Below are 12,576 nucleotides of genomic sequence, written 5' to 3' on the forward strand. Positions count from 1 at the left end.
ATTTATAACAGGTTGTGACTATTTAGTGTACTTTTCATTCTTGTACTTTTCTTTCTCATTATTTAAATTCTATTTTTTATATTCTTCCTCTGTCTCTCTGCAACATGCACATGTGTGTGTGCAGACACACACACGAGCACACTATAGTAGTTGAGTGCTCACCTCAACTGGACAAAAAGTAGCAATGTTAGATTGGTTAAGGAGATTGGTTAACACATCTTTTACACCTGAGGAAAGTTCGGACAAATGACTTGCTCTTTTTTCACAGATAAAATTAGTGGTGGATCCTAGATTAAAGATATATATCCAAATTTTGTTCTCCTTTTACTCTATCATTCCAGATCCTTTCCTTCTTTCTTTAGTACAGGTGGGGCCATAACTAAATCTTTTTTTTTTTTTCTGATATCAGAGTGACAAGTGGAAACCCTGCACTATCAGATTCATATTGTTTCAATCATGTTCATTATGTTTCAATCTTTGGGGATAAACAAATAATCTCTTTTTATTTGGTGATCATCTGAATAAAATGTATGATGAGTTATGTGTTAAGGGAAGGAAAAGAGCTTTTATTAAATTTAAACTCATCTGATCAATAACCGAATACCTTTCTATCACTTTATTTAAATGAACAACTTCTTTGGTGTACATAACTGAGCCATGTATTATATGGAAACAGATGACACTCAAAAATTAAAGTAGGCCTGTTAGTAGATCTGCACACCTCATTACAGGAACAAGATTGACTGATGGTCATGCCACTGGGGACACACAGGTCTTGCCCTTACCAGGGTAGGGCATGGGTTAATCATGGGAAACAAATTGGTAGGCATAATGAAGTGAGGAATGGGACCTGTAGGTGATAAACTGGACTATGGTAAGCTGGGAGTTGCCTGGGTGAACAGTTTGAACTTCTCTATTTCTTCTGGAAGGAAGATCAAGTGAGGAATGTGAAGGTGTAAATGAAATTCCACCTCTGGTACTTATATTGCAGTTATTAAGAGGACAGATTTAGAGGTCAGATGGCCTCAGATGGAATTCTGGATCTGTCCTTATTCTTCTTTGAGCATGTTGTTAAATAACTCTAAGAGTCAGTCTCTTCATTTATAAGGTAGGCATAGTAATAATTACCTCAAAGCTCTGTCGTGTGAATTAAATTAAATAATTCATTCATGCCCAGCAATTATTAAGTGCTGCTCTTCTGTTATTGCTGCTGATACTATTACAACTACTCATATGGTTATTATTATTAAATTATATAGGAGAATTCACATTACCTGTCCAAACTTTTTCCTTCATCTGTAAATTGGAGACAGTGATCTAACCCATGGAATATATATACAGATTATAAGAAATAATATATAGCTGGGTGAAGTTGTGCACACCTGTAATCCCAGCCACTTAGAGGTTGAGACAGGAGGTTTACAAGTTCAAAGCCAGACTCAGCAATGGTGAGGTGCTAAGCTAAGACAGAGTCTATAAATAAAATACAAAATAGGGCTGAGGATATGGCTCAGTGGTTGAGCACCCCTGAGTTCAATCACATTTAATAATAATAATAATAATTAAAGTAAGTTGGAAAACTTTTTTTAAAGTATCATAAAATATTAGATGTTGATGCTGTAATTGTCAGAAGTATCTATCATCTGCCTACCCCATACCTATCTACCTACCTATCCATCCATTTCATTTACTTTTTAGAACCTTTTACTCTTTATTTCATTTATTTAATTCATTTATTAAATATATTTGTTTTAGTCTTCCCCTACTCTGCCCATCCCTCTAGGCTCTTCACCTCAGGGCAACGTTCTATTTGAGTCTTCATATCTTTCTCTCCTCTTATAACTCTTATATTTCTTCTTCTCCCATATTTATCACTTCATTTTATTCCTTATTCCCCTTTCATTGGTTAAAATAAAGATTTGAAATACATTCTAAATAGTGCTTTGTGTTATTAAATTTTTCTACCTTAAAATTAGGTAAGGCTGACATTCTTTCTGCCTTTTATTTTTTTTTTTCACATTAAAGTTGAATTTGAACTTTGCTTTGTAATCTTCATTGCCTTTCTAGTGTACTTTTAATAATTTTGATAGAAAGTAAATGAATCTATCCTGTTCTTAGGCTTTAGCTGTTAAAGAATGTATAATATATTTAGGAATTAGTCCCTTCATAAACTAGAATGAATTAATTCCAATTACTGAATTAGCCCTAATTTTTCAGGTTTTATTTGGAAATTTTACACATTTACTTGATATTCTAGAAACAAATATGGAAATATTTAAAAGATATACTGAAACAGATAGCCCATACTAAAATGCCTATGTATGGTGAAGAGGAAAACCTATTTCAAGATGATATTTTATATACTTAAGCCATAATATTTCTCACATTTAAATTATTCTTATAAACCAGTTTGGGAATTTGTCTATGATAATAATATTAAATACTATATTTATCCATTATTTCCAACTATTCAAAATATGCATATCACTGGCCTGTTCAGTGCAAGAAGCTTAAGCATCAGCAATATTTTTAGGCCCTTATCCTTTTCACTAAATTCATTACTAAAATGATTTTATTATTATTCCATTTTAAACTAAAATATTTTATTCATTACTATAAAGAAAATGCTATAAAATTATATAAGTGATACTTTGCTTTATTATCTAAAATAACCTGATAATGTCTAAAAGTCTAATAAAAAAATAAATCAATGTTATCACACTATATTCAAACAACTCATAAATTTCCAAAGCAATCTCTGATATGCAGAGCCCCTGGGCTACGGAAAAGGGAAGTAAATAAGCTCCCCTAACGTGCACCATTTATTATTCTCCTCAGTACCAAGCAAAAACTTTAAGAATATAGATATCTACTTTGAAAACTAGTTTGACTTTTGAAAAATAATCTTTCCTTAAGATGTTTCAAAATAAATATTTAGGATAATCAGTGATTTTTTTTAAATAACATATTTTCCAATGAAAAATTAAAATCATTAAAAATAAATAATAAGGATTCTAGTGAGTTCCTTCCATTTTTCAATAATTAAATAAATCCATGAATATTTCAGATATATGGAGATATGGATAAATTAAAACCATAATGCCATGTACCAATATGTATTTATATACAAATGAAGCAGAAATTTCTATAGCAGAAAATAATTCAATGTATTCTTCATAAAACAAAACTGTTTTGCAGCAAAATTTAAAATGCTTATTTGATGATTAAAAAGAAACAAGCCATAAAAAATATGAGAATTGCATTTTATATGCAACTCTCCAAATAACATTTCAAAGTTATTTTTTCAAATTTGAGTTTGTACAGTTATCCCACTAACGTCTTAATTTTTAAGTCCTCATTCTACAAAGCCAAGGACATTCCCAAACATTAAAAGATCTAGTTACAAGCAAAAGAAAGATCTAATTTAATAAAATTAAGCTCTGAGAATTAAGCAAAATGGCAGTTTTGATACATTTTTTAATTTTATCCAACTTTCTTTAAGAGAATACATATAAGAAACAGTAAATCAGTGACAAAAATCAAAATTAAATGTAATTGCAAAAACGTCATACTGAGATTTGTGTTAGTATTCATCACATGTGTGACATTCTTTGGGGGAACATCTGCTGATTTTTTATATTTTTTTATTTTTCTTCATAGATTATATTTTTACTTATTTTATTGCCTGTAAGTCAACAATCTGTGTTGGTAAGCCATATTAAAGACAGGGAAGAAATTTTATTGTCAAATAGGGTTTTTCAATAGAAAGAAAAACATTGTTTGAATACAAAATTACAATTAAGACATTTTAATTAATCACATACTACTTATTTTATCATAAATATAAATTTTTATATCTGCTAAAGCAAATAAAAGCAATTGGGCAACTTAAATTCCTGTGGGACTCCACCCATAAGTTATTTGAGTTTATTTGAGCATCTTCACTGGCCTTGAGCCAGGAAGATTTAAGTTTGGCATTACAAACTATTTTGTGGTCCCTCCCACTCAATGGATTGCCCAATGCACTTGACCTCTGTCTTTGCTTGGCTAGGGAGACAGCTTTCATAGCTCCAGAGTGGGGCGTAACCCTTTGGAAATTGGACAGACCACCTCCTACCTTATTCAGCAAAAGAACATTCCCTGGAAAACTTTTGATGCTTCTCCCATATAAACAAAGCAGACTCGAGCTTTCACTCTCTTTCCAGTGTGGAAGCTTGATCCTGAGAGAGCTGTGCCACCCCCTTTCTAAAATTACTTCCTGTGTCCTGTGGTTTCTTCACCATTTTCTCTTTCTTTCTTTCATTTCACACCAGCCCGTTAAACACAGAGGAAACTCAAATTCCACTGCCTGTGCAGGACGTGGGTGAGAAGTTCCTGTATCTATATATTTATCTGCACATAGCCCTCAGAAATATTCAAATTGAGATAATGGTAGAAATTGCTTAAATAATTTAAGTGATTTCTCCTTTGTCACAAAGCTGACTAAATGCTGAACAACTGACTTGAATAAGCATTTTGGATTTCAGATCTCAAAAAACAAGAATCTTAACATTGGACACTATTATCACTGGCAAAAAAGAAACCTGGTGATATAATCCTCTAGAAGGATATAAGAGGGTGATCTTCCTTCAACTTTTAACAACTGGTTGCATTCTTAGCTTCCAAAACTTGAAGTTATACTGGAAATGGGAAGACTAGATTGGTCTGTGATACTGCAGCTGTTAGGATTCCTGAGAGGAACATATCCAACAGGATTGGCAAATATGGTTGTGAAGGCAAGCTAAAAAACTAAGAAAGTAGTGTAATTTAGTTAAAGCTTGAGAATAAAGATTGTCTGTGTCCAAGGAGGGACAAAGATGAAAATCTCAGCTCAGAGATAGTGAATTTGTTCTTCCATCTTTTAGTTAGTTATTCAGTCCATCAATGGATTGGATAATACATACCCATTCACATGGATGGTCATCTACGTTATTCAGTTCACCAGTTCAAAATCTTCTCTTTTCTAGAACTTCCCCACTGGCACTCACAAAAATCATATCTTACCAGCTGACCAGGCATCCCTCAGCCCAAACAAGTTTGTGTACAAAACTTATCAATCACATCAGCTAAACTAAAATGTTTACCCATTGGAATTTAGATGATATAACATTCATTGAGTGCACCACCTGTAGGGTTGGGCTTCAGAACACCTAAGGACTATGATGTTCTCCAGCAATCACCTTAGTCTCTATCAGATGAGGTGTAAAATTGGGAAGACTCTATCTTAAAGATTTGTTTATAGATAAAGAAAATATTGAAATATGCTGGAAACAGGTTTGATAAGATAGTGGGATATTATAATAAGATAGTGGGATATTATGATAAGATAGTGGGATATTATGAACAATTAAAGGGAAGACATCTTTACAGAAAAATAATAACCAAGAAGGCTAGGATTAACTACTCTTTGACCTAGCTACACAACTGGCATTCAGTGTGAAACTAAGAAAGAAATGCAGAAAAGATTGGTAAGCTAGCAGAAAGCATAATACTTGGTCACTATCTGCTACAGTATTTAGATTCTCTTAACAAGAAACCTATACATATGGCACTTGTATTGACTTACAAATTCCTGATGATAAACATTCACTCAGCTCCCAGTTGTCCATATTCTAAATTAGAGTATTTACATTTTAAATTGTCAGAATAAACATTAAAAGGTGGAAATGTTTATTCTGGCAGCTTAAAATATGAAGACCAAAGGTGAGAGTATGTTATCTATTTTTTCCATGAATTTTCATCCAGAAACTTGTTAATTAGAATGAGATGTTTTAGAGATCGTATTCCTCCTTCTTAAATTGTTTTAGGCCTGTCCTTGCACATGACTTCACCCACATGGCATATTAAATGTGTAGCAGATTAGGAATCAGAATGATTTTAGACTCTGTCTCTGTTCTTTTTTATTTTTCTTTTATTTTTTGTGGGGGGGCATACCAGTGATTGAACTCAAGGGCACTGAGCCACTGAGCCACATCCCTTAGCCCTATTTTGTATTTTATTTAGAGACAGGGTCTCACTGAGTTGCTTAGTGCCTCACCCTTGCTGAGGATGGCTTTGAACTTGTGATCCTCCTGCCTCAGCCTCTTGAGCTGTTGGAACTACATGTGTGTGCCACTGAGCCCGGCTCTGACTGTTCGTGACTACTGTATAAACTTGACATATTCAAAATGCTGACTAAGTTACTGAACCTTGACAAATCAGTTTCTGGAAAATAGAATAACAACATATAGATCACAGGTTCAATATGAAAATCACACGCAAAATGTATATATGTCCCCCCAATCAAAAACCTTTTCAGCACGTGGAAACTGAGTTCTAGAGTTCTAGCTCTAGGACTGGAATCCACTGTCCTTTCTTCAACCAATTTTACAAAATTCTTTTTGTCCTGTCATGTAACTCCATCTCCCATTTCTTCCTATACCCATGTGAAAATTATAAAGAAAAAAAGGCATCTAAAATTTTAAATTATATTTCAAATTGATCTTTAGCTCTTTGGTTGTTGTCTAATCAACACTAAAGATGAGGATTATCCAAGCAGCTGCATTACAGTAACCATTAAAGGACTTGAATTTCTTCTTAAGACAGTGAATTAGTTTTGTTCCACCACAATGTTCATGTATTTTGTTGTTTGTATTGTATTAAAAGATTAAGGGCAAAGGTTTTGTAAAAGCTAAGGAAAGAATGTTAATAGTAAATTTGAATTATTTCTGTTATATATATTTAATTTGTCTAGAATATACATCATGAATAAACTTTAAATTATATAGCGAGGAATGATTTTCCTAAAACATTTGTTGAACTGAAATTGGCAAATAATGATATGTGAAAAGGAAACAGAAAACTAGTAAGTGCTACTCTAAGTATTTGCTATACATATTTTATTTACTTATTATTGATATACTTAAATAGTCAAAATACTAATGTACTCTTAAAAACATGTAAAATTAGTTCATAATTTCTTACAATACAGTATCTTTAAGAAACTATTAGTCACATCTCATTCGTTCAGTTATGTAGAAAAAATATTTTATGTGTTATCATGAAAATAATGTCAGTATTATTTAATGTTGATACAATTTAAAATACTTGCTTTTGCAGAAAAAGAGAAAAAAGAAGCAGAAATATGGGATCCAATATGGGAAAAAAAACAGAGTATCATCATTTGCCATTATTCTAATGCAAGTCATGTCCTTTAACAGTTGGGAACCATGTAAGTAGCAAATCTATTCTGCTCAAGAAGTAAAAGTGCTAAATATACACACATGTGCATACACACACACACACACACACACACACACACACACACAATAATCCTGAGCCATCCACATCCAGAAGAGTTTGTTCTATACATTAAAAGTGAGGTAAGGTTTAAGCTTGACTATAAAATCTATGGAGTAGTAATTATGGCTATGTCCCCAAATGTCTGAATCCCCAAAGCCCCATATAATGGCAGGATCAGAAAGGGAACAAGTAAATATCTCTTGAATATGAATATGAATAAATTTCTAACTGATCTCATGATGCAATAAAATCATAAAGATTTGAAAATGAAATGAATATTGTACATTATGTATTTTTAACACTTTTTTACAATCTTATTTTATAAACTATTTTGAATTGGTAGAAATTTCAACATAATTCAAATTGAAAAAAGGTAATTATAAAACATTTTATTTAAAAATATTCTGAAATAGCATGTCTTATTTCAATGCTTCTCCAACTACTGGGAAAATCATCTGGGAATCTTAATAAAATACAGATTTTGGGATTCTAACTCAGAGATTCTGTGTAATAATGCTTAAGCAAGACAAAAGCCTTCAGAGTGTTTTTAATATGTGACATTATAGCACATTCTAAGATTCACTGACCTGTTCCTTGATTTTAAGTAGTTCGAGACACCAGTTTCTAATTACTTATTTATAGGCCTATTTTCCCTTTAGTGTATGAAGTATTTGATGTCTACTGCTTTGGATAGTTCCCAGTACAAAGTAGATATGAGCTAGTCAATAACTCCATGGACCACATAGATAAGGAGTACTATGAATTCTCAAATCACAAATACTGTAGGAAAAACTAGAATATGTAAGGATTATCAGAATTCAGTAGAGTTCTTAGAAACTGTCTTGGCTCAAAAGTGCTCCATAATTTTTAACTTCACATGTCAACTGAATGGGACATGGATTACTTATATATTTGGTCAAACAATATCTTGGGTATGTCTGAAAATGTGTTTTGGGAGATTAACAGTAGAATTGATAGGCTGAGTAATGTTGATTGTCCGTACTAACATGAATAGACCATATTCAATAAGTTAAAGGCATGAACAAAACAAAAATTCTGACTATCTTGGAAATAAGTGGGAATTCTTTCTGCCTGATGCCTTGAGCTGGGACATGGGTCTCTATCTGCCTTGAAACTCAAACTGAAACATGAATTCTTGAGTTTCATGTCAGCTGGGCATCAGGCTGGATCATACATCATCAGTTCTCCTATTTCTCAGGCTTTCAAAATCGGACAAGAACTAAATTGTTGACTTCCAAGTACAGCTTTTGTTTTCTAAACTTCCATAAGAATAAGACTGGAAACAAATTTATAACAAATCCTTCTTCCTATCTATGGATTGTTCAATTGATTGATCAATCAAAACTCATGTATGTGTCAGGGTTCTCCTGTAAAATGGAATCAATAGGAGATTTTCTATGCATGTACCTACCTACATATCTTTCTATCTCTATATCCATATCTACATCTATCACAGCTAGAGAAGTTTGGGTTAGAAATTATGTAACATTGCATTGTGGCCACTAAAATTTCTCTTTATGTATTTATTCATTTTCTTTTCCTTAATTAAAAAAAAAAAACTCCCTTTCAGTGAGTTGTGAAAATCAGATACCAACTTACCACTTTAGGTAATGTATAATAAACTAGGGTAAAGAGACCCAACCTAGTGAAGATAAGGTGTGAGGATGCAATCACTTATAAAGTACAGAGGTAGTTTAAGAATTATAGCATCATGGAACTATGAAATGGTTCAGTAATGTGAAAACAGTTGAGTGGTGGTTCCTCAAAAAGATAAACAGAATTACCACATGATTCAGCAGTTCCACTTGTAGGTATACACCCCAAATAACTGAAAACATTGTTCAGATAAATAGTTGTACACAAATGTTCATGGTAGTATTATTCATGATAGCAAAAAGGTGAAAACAATCGATGAACAAATAGTGGAATTTACATATGATGATATATTATTCAGTCATTAAAAGAAATGGTGGGACTGGAGGTGTGGCTCAGTGGTAGGGCACTTGCCTAGCATGTGTGAGGCACTGGGTTCAATTCTCAGCACCACATACAAATACATAAAAAAATAAAGGTCTATTGACAACTAAAAAATATTTATTAAAAAAAAGAAAGAAATGGTACTGCTACATCTTACTACATGGGTGAATTCCAAAAACTTATGCTAAGTTAAAGAAACCAGACATAAAAGGTCACATAGCATCTGATGGCATTTCCAATGTACTATATGAATGAAATATGTAAATACATAGAAACAGGTATTGTAGTATTTACAGGGTAGGGGAAAATTAGTTGTGACTATTAAATGGGTGTGAGGTTACTTATGAGGTGATGAGAATGTTGGACTAGACAGAGGTGGTATTTGAACTTTATGCATGCATGCATTACTAAATGCCACTGAGGTTTTTTTTTTTTTTTTTTTTTTTTTTTTTTTTTTTTTTTTTTTTTTTTTTTTTACTATAAAATTATAAAGCTTATGTTAAGTAAATTTCACCTTAATAAAGAAATTTTTAAAATCAGAGTGCACAACTGTGAGTACTGTTGTCCTCATTTTTTTCCCTAAATTTTAAGGGCACTGTATGAATTATCCTAACAAACTTATTTCCAATAGGTGTCCCATACCCTTCACACTGGCTTTAAACAAAACTTCTCAGAAGTGGTATAAAGTCAAAACACATCATGAACTCTTGGGAAAAAGTGACAATAGATGTTCAGCAATCTTTGCACTATTTAGCCTCCACCTTATGCCTTATTGCCTTATCTTCTTTTATTCTCCTTCATACTCAACTCTGCACATGGTTGCCTTTGTGTGATTTCTGGAACATTTCAACTTTGTTCTCACCCCCAGGTCTTTATTCTTGATGTTTCCTCTTAAAAGCCTTTTCCATATATTCAGTGATTTACTTACTCTTTCAGGGCTTTGATTAAATAAAATCTTTTTGGTGAGGCATTCCTTGAGCACCTTCTTTTCTTTTTCTTTTTTTTTTCTATTTGCATTTTAAGCAAAAAATAATCCCCCAGATTAATTAAAATATTAATTGACAAATTTAAATTTCACATATTTAACTATAAGGGATATCATGTTTTGATTTATTCATTATGAAATGGTTAAATCAACTTAATTAATATATCTATTACAAATTTGATTTTTAATATTCTTTTTTTAAGAGAGAGAGAGAAACTTTTTTAATATTTATTTTTTAGTTTTCAGCAGACACAACATCTTTGTTTGTATATGGTGCTGAGGATCGAACCCGGGCCGCACGCACACCAGGCAAGCGCGCTACTGCTTGGGCCACATCCCCAGCCCTGATTTTTAATATTCTTGTGATCATCCTCTTTTAAGTAAGTAGATGCCCTGCCTATAACTCCACATATGGTTTTGTTGCTTTAGTACTTCATAGAATTCAATTATTTTATTATTACTATTGGTGTATAGATACTCCTTAACTTAGTGATGTACTAGTGATCACTTAGTGATGTACTGGCAAATCAATTTTAAGTTGGAAATAACATGAGTAAAAAAAGTATTTAGTACAGTAACTTACCAAACACCATAGCTTAGCCTAGTTTACCTTAAGAGTGATCATAACACAGTTGGACAAAACAATCTAACACAAAGTATGTTTTATAATAAAGTACTCAACTTCTCAGGCAATTTATTGAATGTTATCCTAAACATAAAAAAAGAACTTGTTTTGGCCCTGTGGTTTCAGAGTTTCAGTCCAATGGTCATCAGACACCATTGCTCTGGGCCAAAGGATGTGGCAGAGAAATCCCCATCTGTTTTAGATGGGAGCCCATGCTTTAGCGAAATTAAGATTCACACAAAACTGAAATTCATAAATACTTACAAATATATAAAGTATGGTTTGGTCTAATGAAGAACATCCCTCTAATATGCTTTAGATTAGATTTTGGATCCTGTTTTGGAGGGACTGAAATGCTTTATAATTTTCTCTGATGCAGGTTGAAGAAAAGGCACAAGTCTATAATTTGCCTAGCAACTTTATTCCACTAGAACCTAACTGAAGATACAGAAATAAGCAAAAAGGCTATGATATCAATAGAGTTGTTAGGAAGCAAATAGTAAAGCTGAATTTTGCCATGGTCTGAATACACAACCCAAATTCATATATTGGAATGTGGTCACCAGTGTGATAATAATAATGGGTGGGTCCTTTTGGAGTAGTTATGTCATAAAAGCAGAGCTCTCACGGATGTGATTAGTGTCCTTTTCTGTCCCTTAACATGTAAAGACATAACATTCATCTCCTTCATAGGAGGTAGCATCAAAGTTTCATCTTGGAACTAGAGAAACCTGGCCCTCACCAAACACCAAATGTGCTGATGTCTTGATTTTGGATATTTCAGTCTCTAGAATAGGGAGAAAAATTATATTATTTGCAAATTGCTTATACAGCATTTTGTTGTAATGGCACAAATGCACCAATACAAATTTATTTTTAAAAAAGAGTTCCATCCTCTCACTTGAAATCACTTTATTTTTTGTATAGTTCTAATAAGATTTGTGACCTAGATTCTAAGAACATAACAGACTACATAATACAAATTATGAGCCTATAGAAAGCAGTTGCAGGGCAATGTGCTAAAGAGCATAATGGAAGAGTTAGGCAGAAAAAGTATAAATCCGCATAAAAATTAAATGCACATACAAATTAAGGTGGAAGAAAATGACCTAATACATCACGATAGCCTCTGAGGATTCACTATAATGCAATCACTGATGTTCAATAGTAATGAACATGATAAAGTTCATAAATTAAAAATGTGCCATTACATTAATAAATCAACTCATTAATTAAATATACATTTATTGAGTATTTCTATTATGCATTATATCTTACATCTGTTGCTAGGATAATTAAATTAATCCCATCACTCAGTGATAGGAAAGTTTGAGAAGAAAATGAGATATTACCTGGGGAAAGTGTTTTTTTTTTTACACTGTAAAGCACTAAACAAAAATACTATTAAAATATAAGGTCAGTTTTTTTTGGAAAATGATCATATTTTAAAAGTCTAATATCACTCTTGAATACATTATAGGTAAGTCAAATGGCTTCTTTTCATACTGAGACTAACTCATAAAACACTTGAAAAATTACTTATGCTTGACAAATATACCTCAAGAGAAACAACTCATTTCTTCCAAAATTTTTGTTCCTTTTGAGTGAAGGAAATTATCAAAGTTTCCAAATATGTAATGAGATCAAT

The 12,576-nt window shown here is 32.4% G+C and overlaps 1 protein-coding gene across 1 annotated transcript in view; it reads right to left on the reverse strand.

The window, feature by feature from the left end:
• Window positions 1-12,576, reverse strand: part of LOC114092843 (bifunctional heparan sulfate N-deacetylase/N-sulfotransferase 3) — a 162,974-nt gene that overhangs the window by 111,939 nt on the left and 38,459 nt on the right. The window lies entirely within an intron of this gene.

This window comes from Marmota flaviventris, chromosome 7, assembly GCF_047511675.1.
Source record: "Marmota flaviventris isolate mMarFla1 chromosome 7, mMarFla1.hap1, whole genome shotgun sequence".
NCBI lineage: Eukaryota > Metazoa > Chordata > Mammalia > Rodentia > Sciuridae > Marmota > Marmota flaviventris.